Source organism: Protopterus annectens, chromosome 8.part1 (genome assembly GCF_019279795.1).
Source record: "Protopterus annectens isolate FY-2018-M chromosome 8.part1, PAN1.0, whole genome shotgun sequence".
Classification (NCBI taxonomy): Eukaryota; Metazoa; Chordata; order Ceratodontiformes; family Protopteridae; genus Protopterus; species Protopterus annectens.
This window is the reverse complement of record NC_056742.1, coordinates 34,627,203-34,640,417: the sequence shown is the minus strand read 5'-3', so window position 1 is coordinate 34,640,417 and position 13,215 is coordinate 34,627,203.

Here is a 13,215-nt window from a genome sequence, read left to right as displayed (position 1 = left end):
CACCTATCTTTGGAATGGAGTCCCACTATAACTATAGAAGGTCACACTGGGCATGCTCCAACTATAGAAGGTCACATTGGGCATGCTCCTACACTTAGAGAATCACAGGAGATGTTGGAAACCACATTGTAATATATGACTGTATTGTGTATATATGTCTGACCATGCAGACAGCTATGTAAACCTCAACTGTCCCCACATACACACATCAGACAGGATTACCCGCAGCTAGCAGTAGGTGGCTCATATGTGATATATCTGCATCTGTTGCGTGAGATACCCACACACATACACACACACACACACACATATATATATATATATATATATATATGGGTAACAGATAACATATGCCAAGCATACACACACATAGATGTGGGAAGTGAGAGACAGACAGTGAAAGAGAGAAAGACACAGGAGGGCACAAACAGAGTGAGTCACACACATGGATACTCTGAATGGCATACAGTGATGTCCTGCTGTGGACAGTGGCATACAAGTTGTAAACAGTTGCACGTGCCAGCATAAAAGGTAAGCTCCACTGTGTAATAGTACTGAGCTTGGGTTTATAATATCATATCACCTGCCTGTGTGTGTGTGTGTGTGTGTGTGTGTGTGTGTGTGTGTGTGTATGTGTGTGTTTGTAGGTCTAAGTATTAGGAGACTGTTCCCACTCAGTACACTTCACACTGCCCTACTTGACAAGATCTGTTGCTGTCAGTCACCTTAGACATACCACTGGAGACCTATCACCCCTATAAGCTTTATAGCATGTCTGAGAACTGTGCAACACGATGATCAAGATGGCTGCCGACTAGTTTAGTCCCTACTCCTTGAGCTCCTCACAGCTATTTAACTTTTGTTTTTTACAACTTTATACCAATCTTTTTCCTCAGTTTTTTTTTACTAAAAGATTTTATAAATCTTTTACTACGAATCTGGATTATTTTTTACTCTGGACTTCTTATCCTGGGATTTATTTTACCTCAGAACAATTTTGTTCTCTCTGCTGCTGGGACACCTGCTGCTCCAGTCTATTCCTGGTTCCTGAAATCCTGTCAATTGCAGTTCATCTCTGGGCATGGCTACAAAATCCGACTCCATGGAGACTCAGCCTACAAAGGCCAAATTTTCATCAATGCTCTCTCCTGAAAAAGATTCCAGTTCAAAAAGACTAAGGACATCTAAACAACCTACTGAAACTTCCAAAGTAAGTAATAAAGACTTAAATGATTCAAATTTCCTTTTAGACGAACTAAAAGTAGCATTAAAGCCTATCCAAAATGCTATCCAAAACTTTTCAGAACAATTTGCTGACTTTAGTAAAACTTTAAAGAAAATAAATGATAGAATGGATATGATTGAAAACAGAAATTCAGCTTTAGAGTTAAAAACAGATTCATTGGAAAGTGACCTTAAGTCTAAAGACAAGATTATTTCTGATATACAAGCTAAACTGTTGGATTTGGAGGCCAGGAGTCGAAGAAATAACATCATTATTCATGGTTTGCCTGAATCTTATGACAATAAAAACTTGCTATCTGTGACTAAGAATATCTTTGAAACATTGTTAAACTGTGAAACATCTTCAAAGTCTATAATTGTAGAGAGAGCACATAGAGCATTACGTGCAAAGCAAGATTCTTCCACACCAAGGATTATTTATACTAAGTTATTAAACTTTCAGGATACTTTCCAGATCATGGAAACAGCTAAAACTAAAAAACAGTTCATATGGAAGTCTCACAAACTATCTTTTTCCCAAGATCTTCCTTCTCAAATTAAACTAAATAGACAAAACTTGCCCCTATTGTGCTGACTTGATAAAAGAGGGATAAGATTTCGTATGTCCTATCCAAATACTTTGTCTTTTACAGTTAATGACAAAAGGTTTGTGTGCTCAGACCCCAAAGATGCTAAAGACATTTTTCTTAAAACATTTAAAAGCATCCTGACACTGTATCATAATATGTTACTGTCAATGGAATACAAAAGTGTTATTTTTCAGACAATATTTATAATATAGGATGTACATGTCTGTTATGACCTAATCCTATTTCACTTCAATAACTTGTTTTGAATTTATTTTGTTTTAATTCTGATAAGTTTTAAATAATATTGTGCTATGACAGGCTTTCCAGATTTATAGATTTACTATAAGTGCTAAAACAGTCAAATAGTTATGTTTCTTTCATTTCCTTGCTTTGTGTGAAGGCAGTATACTAGTTTTTTTAAAAGCTTTTAAATTACAGTCCCCTGTGTCAGTTATAAGATTTATGGAGGGAGAAACCGCGCCTCTCGAGACTCTTGAAGGAAAAATCTTCTGCTCATAGCTTCAGCTGCTGTTCTACATGATCGCGCACCCACTACAGACTCTCTGAGATGGATGGTGACGTCATCATTTGTTGCGAAAGCATGACAGCTTCGCATACACAATTGCGCTTGTTTTCAGCATGTATTCAGCATCAGGAATGTTTTATTAGGACTTTCTATCATTTACAGTGTTCCTCTTCACAAGCGAAGGATGTTTTTAAGTTTAAATATGTCTTTCTCACACGTTACATTCAGCGATCCTATACATGTCTCTCTCTCCAAAGTGAGCAGTTACCTTCATGCATTAGGATGGAAATTGTTCTTGAAACAAATGAACAGGTTAGTTTCATTTATTACAATTCCAGAAAATGGGTAAAGAAGAGAACATATATTTTCCTACAAAATGTTGTTTTTTATGTTATCTTGAAAGATGCCAAAATGTTTAAATAGACAAGTATTACACTGTACACCTGTTCATTTGAGAAATTCATGTATTTTTTTTTCAGAAGCTTGATTAGGGGACTGCAGTTGGTGGTGTTGTTATAGAAAGCCTTTACACAAATGTAATGCTTGGAATGGATATCTTTAAACGTTATTAGCTAAACTTACCTGTCTATATTTAAACTCCTTGATTTTTTGAGTTTAGCCTACTTGTTTTTGTTCTATTTAGATGTTATAATGAGTATATTTATGAACACTGTGTTTTTACATCCTGTTTGCTGTATTGCTTTTATATTTTAGAAGGACAGTTTAACTATATAATTTAACAGAGCCATTAGTATAAGTATTCTAAAATTTATTTAAATTCATATGAAAGTACATTAATATTCATTTAATCTAGTGTATATACTGTAGTTTAAGGTACTATCCAATAGTTATTTGTATTTATCTTTGAACATTAGATGGCGCCAAAACCTATTTCAATTTATAATATATCACTGTGAGCAGATGCTATATTACTGCTATTTAGACAGTTAGCTTACATCTATATTGAATTGTTTTTTAGAGTATGGTCGCTTGGAGGACAGTTTATGCTTTATTTGAACTATAGTTAAATGCTCATTCTATAGTTATTTGAGTTTTTTATCACACTTATTGTCTATTTGACTACTGGGAAAAAGTTACTAAGCATTAAAGAGTGTTTATTGGATAGTGCATGATTTTATCTGTTTAGCAATGTTTATGGCTTTTTATATATATGTATATCTAAAACATCACCTTATATATGATACAACTATCCCTAGATTTCTCACTGTTTTGTTTACATATATGATAGTGTTATTAGATGGGTTTCTTTATATTTATTTACATTACCTAACATATGTTCTGTTTTAATTGTAATACTTGTTATGCCGTATTGTTTTAGTTAATCAAAATTTATTCTACTTTTTTTCTTCTTTGAAATACTTGAGGAAATGCATTTAATCACTATAATTTTTACTTAATAATAGGAGCTTTTAGCTTAGTATTTCAAGTAGGGATTGAGTATGTTGGACATCTTGAATTTAGTTAGTCTTGTATATAGTTTTAGTAGTATTACTCTGGTTTTAATTTGTGTTAGGCTTCCTTTGAGCAATTTTTATATTAATCCGATGTTATTATTATTTATAATTACAACTTCTATCTTATTCACTTCTGATCTTCCTTTATCACAGGGTGATTGGTGGGTAGGCACTAGGGTTAGGATAAAGGATATTAATATACATTTTATTGCTCTTGAAAAATTTTTTTTCTTTATTTTTCAGCAAATGATATTTGTTGACCGGATTGCATATTCAAATGCTGCTTTCTTTTTTTTTCTTTTTAAAGTATTATTGGATTTTTACTTTGAGTTCACCTTTATAGCATCAATAATGATTGTATGCCTTGAATATGCCAGTTGATATAATATTGGATTCTTGGAATGTTAGAGGTATTCAAGGCAAAGCCAAAAAGTCATTATTATTTCATTTGATTTTTAAGTCACAGGCAAATATTTGTTTTATTCAAGAGACCCATATTCCGCGTCTTGATTGGAATAAAGAGAGAAATAAAAAATGGATCAAAAAGATAGTAGCTTCAGGTGACTCATCTAATTCCAGAGGAGTAGCTATAATCATTAAACAAAAATTCATGGGGAACATTATTGATGAGAAATTTGATAATGAGGGGAGATGGTGCTTATTTACCACTTCTATTGTTGGTCTGGACAAACCTGTTTTAGTCTTAAACTTATATGGCCCATGTAATTCACAACATTTTTGTTCATTTTAAAAATTTATAATATTCTCACATCCTATAAAGACCACCATATTATAGTGGGTGGTGACTGGAACGCAGTAATAAATCCAGTAATTGATCGATCCCGTTCCACTGTTACTTATAATTATCAATCTACTATGGCCCTTAATGATTTGATGACGGAATATAATTTAATTGATCCACTTCACAATGTTAAAGTCTCAAATAAGAATGATATCTATACTTATTACTCCAAGTGTTACCGTTCGTGGTCCAGATTGGATTTCTTTCTAATTTCTGATTATATCTCAAAATATATTTTGGATTTTAACATTGAACCTAGATTCTTTTCGGACCATTCAAGAATCTCATTAAAATTAAACATAAACTCTAATATTAAAAATAAAATTGACTTTAATAAGTGGTCTTTAAATAATAATTTACTGCTAAATGAAGATATTTGCAAACAATGTTCAGAAATATTACAGGAAATGGAAAATAACCTGGGGTAATCAGACATTCCTTATGACATACAATGGGCTGCATGTAAAGTGAGATTAAGAGGATTATTTATTAGTAAAGCAGCTTTTTTCAAAAAGCAATACTTTAGGAAAGAGGAGTTCTTAAAATCTAGAATTTTTTCCTTGGAAAATCATCTTAGACTGAATCATGACCCTACTATAGAAAAACAAATTCTCGACTGTCAGAAAGATTTAATTTTGCTTCACCAAAATAATCTCTCTTTAGCTGAACAAAATTACTTGCCTCATATTCAGAATGGGCCCAGGTTCCTTCTAAATTATTAGCGAGAATTATTAAAGTTAATTTTGAAAGACCGAAAATCTCATCTTTATCTTATAAAAATAAATTATATAACACGGATGAAGAGATAATTCAGCTATTCACTTCTCTATACTGATTTATATTCAGGTTCTTCTAATTCAGTTAATGATAATCACTTAAAAATCTTTTTAAATTCTCTACATTTCCCTAAATTAAATGATAGTCAACAAAAACTTTCTGCTCCTATATCGTTACAAGAAATCTCGGATTCAATTGATAATCTTAAATTGGGAAAATCTCCTGGTCCAGATGGTTTTACTCCAGAATTTTTCAAAACTTTCAAATTGGTAATTCTTCCCTTTCTTCTCAAAGTATATAATCATATAAGAGTTAACGATATCTCAGATATTAATTGGAATACATCTAAAACCATCCTAATTCTAAAAAATAATAAAGAAAAATCTGACCCAATAAATTATAGACCCATTTCTTTAATAAACGTAGATATTAAGATTTTATCATCTATTTTGGCTAACAGATTGAAACGGATTTTACCCTCAATTATTTCCCTAGATCAATCAGGTTTTATGTCCCACAGACATGCTTGGGATAATACTCTGTCCTTAGAGTCTATCATTCATCTCATTAAAAAAATTCAAACCCTATATATGCTCTGATCATTGATGCATCAAATGCCTTTGACAGAGTCTGTTGGAACTTTCTTTCAAACTATGTCATGTTTCAATATTCCTTTATTCTTTATAAATTTTTTAAAAGTTTTATACAAAGATATGTTTACTAGACTTTACATTAATGGTCAATTTTCTTCTCCTATAAAGATTACCAGAGGAACAAGACAGGGTTGTCCATTGTCTCCCTTTCTTTTTAACATTTATTTAGAACCTTTGTTGTTGTATATTATTCAAAATACTTTTCATAATGTCCCCAGAATTCTTAATACAAATTCATTTTCAGCTTTCTGATGATCTAGTTATTTACTTCCAAACTCCATTATCTGATTATAGAAAATAACAAACTCCATTGATTACTTCTCTTGGTTTCAATTATCTTTTAAATTCTTCTAAAACTCATATCTTTCCTTAAATCACTTAGCACATAAATCATTTTTGTTTTCAGATCATCATTTTCAGTTTACTTATAGTATAAAATATTTAGGTATCAATTTAGAACACAATAATAAATCTTTTCAAAATAACATCAATAAAGTATGGAACTCAATATTATCTGATATGGATAGATGGAAACATCTAAACCTTTCACTTTTATCAAAGGCACCATAATTAAAATGAACATTCTGCCTAAATTCCTTTACCAGTTCACATCATCTGATCAGATAATTCCAAAATCTTTTTTTGAGTCTGTAAATAAAGCTTTGGCAACATTTTTATGGTTCCCTAAATCTGTTAGAATTTCCTATTCCAGATTGTCAATTTTGAAGGACAAGGGTGGTTTAGGCCTTCCTAATCTATATCTCTATTATTTGATTGTCTCATCTAATAAACTTCTCACCATATCTAATTTCAAGAATATTTCTTATACAAATCATTCTTTATGGATAAAATTATGGTACAATTACATCATTTCAAAAAATATAAATCCAGAAGCTATTCCTTTTATCTCTTTGGATAGTTTATTTATTAAAAATATGTCTACTGTAATCAAACAAAAGATTAGAGCCTTCCAAACCTTACTCAAACTATGTAATCTAGAAAAGATTTCTCACCTTATTCAACCAATTCATCTAAACCCAAATATAATGATAGACAACAAACCCTTTAACTTAACAAAATATCCTTTAATAAAACATTTAAAAGTTAGAGATGTTTTGAAATATCTTGACTTATCTTTACCCGATTGGCGTAAAATTTTGAAAGTAAATTGGAACTATTCACCAATCCTTAGTCAACTAAGAGTAATAATTAAAAACAAGTTTTTATGTTTAGACCACATAGAACTACAAATGAAAAACCTCGACACGATTATCAAAATACTTTCCTCATCAGATAAAATGCTCTCAAACTCTTATAAGTTAATCAATAGCTTAATAATGGACCATAATTGTCTTTTATCAAATGTTTGGTTAAGTTATAACTCCCAATTGTCAGAGTCTCAGAAACTTTTGGTCATTAGATATACAAAGGAATTTATCCCTTTTAAAAAATTATCATATACACAATTAATGATTAATAATGATGCCTACTATACCCCATACAAATTAAATAAATTTAACCCAAGTAAATCCCCATCATGTTCATGTTGTTCTCACCCCCAAGCAGACCTTCTACATATCTTATGGTATTGACATTTTTCTCACAGATTATGGACCTCTTTGAAAGTCAGATTGCAGAAAATGTGGTACCAAAAGTCTACATTGTCCTGGGAACTTGCTATTCTTCATATTCCATTAATTCATCTTTCAAAATTAGATATTCATGTTATCATTTTTATTTGCTCATTACTAAAACTTTACATAATACAAAATTGGCTGGATCGAACCAAACTAAATTGGGTTACTTTCCAGAAAATGGCTTTTTCATATATTGATGCTCAAAGGCACTTAGTTAGAAGTCCAAAAAAAAAAGCATTAAAAAAGTTAGTGTTAGAAAAAGTCTTAAATATAATAAATAGTTAATGTTAAAATTTTTTTTTTTTTTTTTTTTTTCAGGTTGCCTAACTTGTATATAGTGTACATATTGCGTATTGCTTTATTACTTAATAATATGTTAAATCTCCTGAAGGATTGTTTTCTCATCTATGAGTCGAAAGATGTTTATTTATACCTACTGTTCATGTATAAAACTTCTAACTGTGTTGTTATTTATATATTTAATAAAAAATTTTTTGAAAAAAAAAAAAAAAAACTGTGTAACACTATAGTAGAAATAACTAGATAGGTAGAGGTTCTAATCTCAATACTGGCAACTGAGTGTGTGTGTGTGTGTGTGTGTGTGTGTGTGTGTGTGTGTGTGTGTGTGTGTGTGTGTGTTTGGGTTGAGAATCATATTATGTGTGGGTTATACCAATTTGAGTTGTGTCCCACCCTGTACACTTCCCATCACCCTACTTTACAAGACCTGCTGATGTTATTCACCTTAGAAGTACCTTGGGACAAGGTGAATTCAGATAAGCTCTGTAGTGCATCTGATAACTATGTAACACTATAGTAGAAATAACTAGATAGGTAGGGGTTCTAATATCAATACTGACAACTGCATGTGTGCATGTGTGTGTGTATGTGTTTGGGTTGATTATCATATCCTGTGTTGTCTATACCATTTTGATGTGTGTACCATCCACGTCTGTTTACCACCTCCCGGTGGCATTACTTTATATAGCATGTTAATGGCATCTGCCTCACATGCAGCATGTTAAACCATTGTACAGGCCATTACAGTCATCTGTACAGATGTCTACGGAATACCTGGATGTTTGCAACCCATATGTGGTCTGTCTCCCCTAACAATGGCCATGTATGTGATATTGTTGCCAAATAGGTCACAGTTAGTGTACTGACATGCATGCCAGCATCAGATACATACCTGACTGAAACATCATGCTGATACAATGTCTGTCAGGAGCAATAGATGATTCTGGTTGCTATTTCTGGTGGGTTATCTCACCATCCATGAAGGCATTTACAACATTACGTGTTGTAAGAGGTATTGGGTTATGTCCCACGCATATAATCTATGTGGGGCATGTCATGTGTATGTAGCACTACAGCACATTAAAGTGGATATGTAGGTTTACTAATCTGTCCATTGAAAACTGTGTTTGTGTTACTGTATGCACATCCCCTATGTCAGTCTTTACTGTGTTTATGCAAAGGATATACCATGTTGCCTACCTGCTCCATCTTGTAAACTCAGGAATGCATATCACAAACATGCCATACACAGTACCATGCATGCCCTCACCAACTGGATCAGGGTTGAGTGTATGGATAAGAAATGGCAAGGGAAACAAGTGCTGACATGTGAATCTGTTGCGGTCAATCAAATGGCTAAGCTGGTGAGGGACCTACTGGTAGTACTCCAATAAACTGTTCCATATGTATGAGCCTGTGGTACTGCACAATACTGAGGTGGCATGTCTGAAGGCTACATGTCTGTGACAAGGGGTATGTACACCAGGTCACACTGTCTAACAACAGTGTCCATCACACAAACGTGCATGCATACACACCTGATAAATGTACATGTAAAGCTGTACCTGGCTATGAAACAGTCAGTGTATTTCCACTCTGCCAAACTCCATGTTGGTAATGTCTGCAGGGCCACAGCCTCCAGACACACAGACACCTGGAACACAAACAGAATACAGCATGTCAGACTACATTCAGTCAGTGGTACTAATAGCAATAATGCATCATGGCTAATAAGGTACATATACCTTTATGTGTACCCATAACAAATGCAAGCAGGCAGAACCTTCAACAGTATTACCTAGCTACACTGTACTATATTCACCCTGTGCATATTAGCTTGTCCCTGCATCAATGGTATGGATGACAGGGATGTGACACAGATATCATCATATGCCCAGGGTGTGGTGTGGGCTTACCAGAGGCCTAGGCTGGGCCATATGGTTGACATCCATGTGTATGTGTTTGGAGGGGTATCCAATAGATAGGCTGTGCAGGGGTGCTGTGTGTGTCTGGAGGTGACCTGCATGTTATACAGATGTGTGTGTTATGCTATGTGGCTGCCCTACACAGGGGTATGCTGGATAGCTGTGGACTGTACATGGCAGGGTGTCCAGTTCACAGTCTCCAGCCATGGACACATGAACTAGTCCTGCCAGGGGTTTCACTGGCACCACCAGGCCCAAGGCCAGATGCAGCACTGCTTCCTGATGGTGACTGCTGTCTGCTGGATCCATGTCCCTGATGGGACCGACCAGGGCCACGTGCCCATGGCCTACTCCATTGTGAGTGGACAACAGCCCTCCTTCGGAAGTGCTGGTGTCACTGCCACTATGGGAGTCTGAAAGTGCACGGCCCCATAGACTCTCAGCTGATGTTGTTGCTGACCTACGTTCACATGGCCGATGCCCATCTCCCACCACATGCTCTAGCACAGACATGCCATGGGTGAGGACTGCCAAGTTCTCACCCCACTGTCTATTCATGACCTCAGTATTTTGGTGTGTGGCCTCAACAAGTTCATATATGTCACCATGTAAATCAGGAAGAGTTGCATCCACCACCCTGAGTATTTATCTGGTGTTGCTTTCACTATATACCTGTGCACCCATGACAGACACAGTCCAGAGTGCAGGCGAGGTCTCACACAGCTGGATGGACAGTGCAGCTCACAGGAGGACTGCGGCTCATCAAGCTGCTGTTGCAAGTGCCACAGCAGGTGTCACCAGATGCATGTTTTGTGCCTGTTGCTTTCACAAGTGCCACAGCAGGTGTCACCAGATGTATGTTTCATGGCTGTGCATCCATGACAGCCCAAAACATGCATCTGGTGACACCTGCTGTGGCACTTGCGACAGCAGTTTGACGAACAGCAGTCCTCATGCTAGCACACCTGTCCACCTGCGTGGGGCCTCACCTGCTGTCTGGCTATGGACAGCATCTACACTCACACCTGCCATAGTCTACACACTAGCCTGTTCCATGCCACCACCTGTCAACTGTCCACCATCTGTGGCTGCTGGGACGGGGCATGTGTGGGCATTGTGACTGTGTGTGGGACATTGCGGATGACTGTGGGATGTCAAATGATGGCACATATTCAGCCCCTGACAACACCACCTGTGTCTGAATATAACCATCATCATTGCCAGAGTCTGCAGAGACACTGACATCAGATGCGGAGCAGGAGGGACTGCGACCACCATGATCACCTGTGGGGGAAAAACAACATATGTAAATTAACACCTCCTCTATCCCGTTTGTTGCTACACAGGCACACACACACACACACACACACACACACACACACACACACATACAGGTGAGGGGGCAGACAGGCATTACACAGACCTCACAATAGCCAGCTGGTGACATTCACAACACAGTCAGACCACTACATACCCACCCTAGACAGGCCATCAAAAACATGCAGTGCAGCCCTTTCTGCTTCCTGTTACAATGTCTATCCACCTCTGTGATATGTGAGTTGTGTTAGTAGGTGATGGGCCTTCAAGTAGCACACACTGCACCTATGCACACATAATTGCTGTTCACCTGTATAGCACAGTGTAAACTCCTACAGAACATGCCTCTCAACTGTGCAGAGTGTTGCTGAATGTTTACATGTGAGGATCATATTTCTGGCCTGTTCATCATAAATCCTGTATTTGTCTGACACATTACTGGGATGATATGAGGACTGGTGTCATTATTTAATGACATATTTTGAGTCTCACACTTCAAAACCTGCAGTACATGTATGCTACAACAGAACCAGTTACACTAACAACCTTCTAAGCTTACAGTGGATATTATAAGTGTAGACACCCCTGTTAATATGCTAGGTTTGTCTGATATATAACATGAGAGCATATAAATCATGTGATAACATTTCCCACTTTTAATGTGACCTATACCCTGTGCAATCCAATTGAAGAACAAACACATCGGTTAGGGGTAAAATGTAGAATTTGAAATACGTACAATAGGATGGTTGCATGACAGTGCACACCCTTAAACTAATACATTTTTAAAGCACCTTTTGATTTCATAACAGCAGTCAGTCATCTTGAGAAGGTGTGTATCAGCATGGCACATCTCGAATTTGCAATATTTGTACACTGTCCCTTGCAGAAGCCCTCCAACTCTGGCAGATAGTGAGGGCACCACTTCTGCACAGGCCTCTTCAGGGCACCCCACAGATTCTCTATTAGATGTATGTGTGGACTGTGGCTGAGCCATTCCAAAATGTTGATTTTCTTCTGGTGAAGACATTCTTTTATGGAGTTTGATGTATGGTATGGATCAGTGTTGTCTGGAAAGGTGTAAGTCCTCTCCATCCGCAACTTTCTAGCAGACACATGATGATTTTGTGCCAAAAGAGACTGGCATTTTGAGCTTTTCCTAATCCCCTTCACCTTGGCTACAGGCCCACTTCCAGCTTATGAACAGCAACCCCAGAGCAGGACATTGCCATCACCATGCTTCACCATGGGGATGGTGTTCTTTTGGTGATGCACAGTGTAGTTCTTGTGCCAAACAAACCTTTTGGTATTGTGGACAAAAAGTGCAATCTTGGTCTCATTACACCATAACACATTTCCCCACATGCTATTGGGGGACCTGATGTATTTTTCCTGTGAAATTCACAAGACCTGGATGTTGTTCAGTGTTTGAGATGGCTTCCATGTTCCAAACCTACCCCATAGGTCAGACATGTGGAAAATATGGGAGATTATTGTCACATGTAGTACACAACTGGCACTTGCCTGTGATTCCTGCAACTCCTGTAGTTTTGCTGTAAGTCTCTGGGCAGCCTCCCTGACAAGTTTGGGTCTTGTCTTTTCCTCACATTTGGAGGGATGTCCAGTTCTTTGCAATGTCAGTGTTGCCCCATATTTCCACCACCATTTGATAACTGTCTTCACTTTGTTCCATGGTATATGCACTGCTGTGGAAATGTGTGTGTACCCTTCTCTGGACTGATACTTTTCACAAATGAGACCCCTTTGCTGCTTCGTAAGCTGTATGCAAACTATGGCTGTTGCTTTAGCAGGCAAGTGAGTAAATTTAGGATAATTCTGGTAGGACAGCTGACAGTTATTTGCTGTTAATCAAAGAGTCTCTGTAATTGATGGCAGGTGTGTACCCAAGAAGACGTAATACTGTAATAATATCAAAAGCAGCTTCAACACAGTATTAGCCTCAACCTGCGCACATGTATACATCTAGCT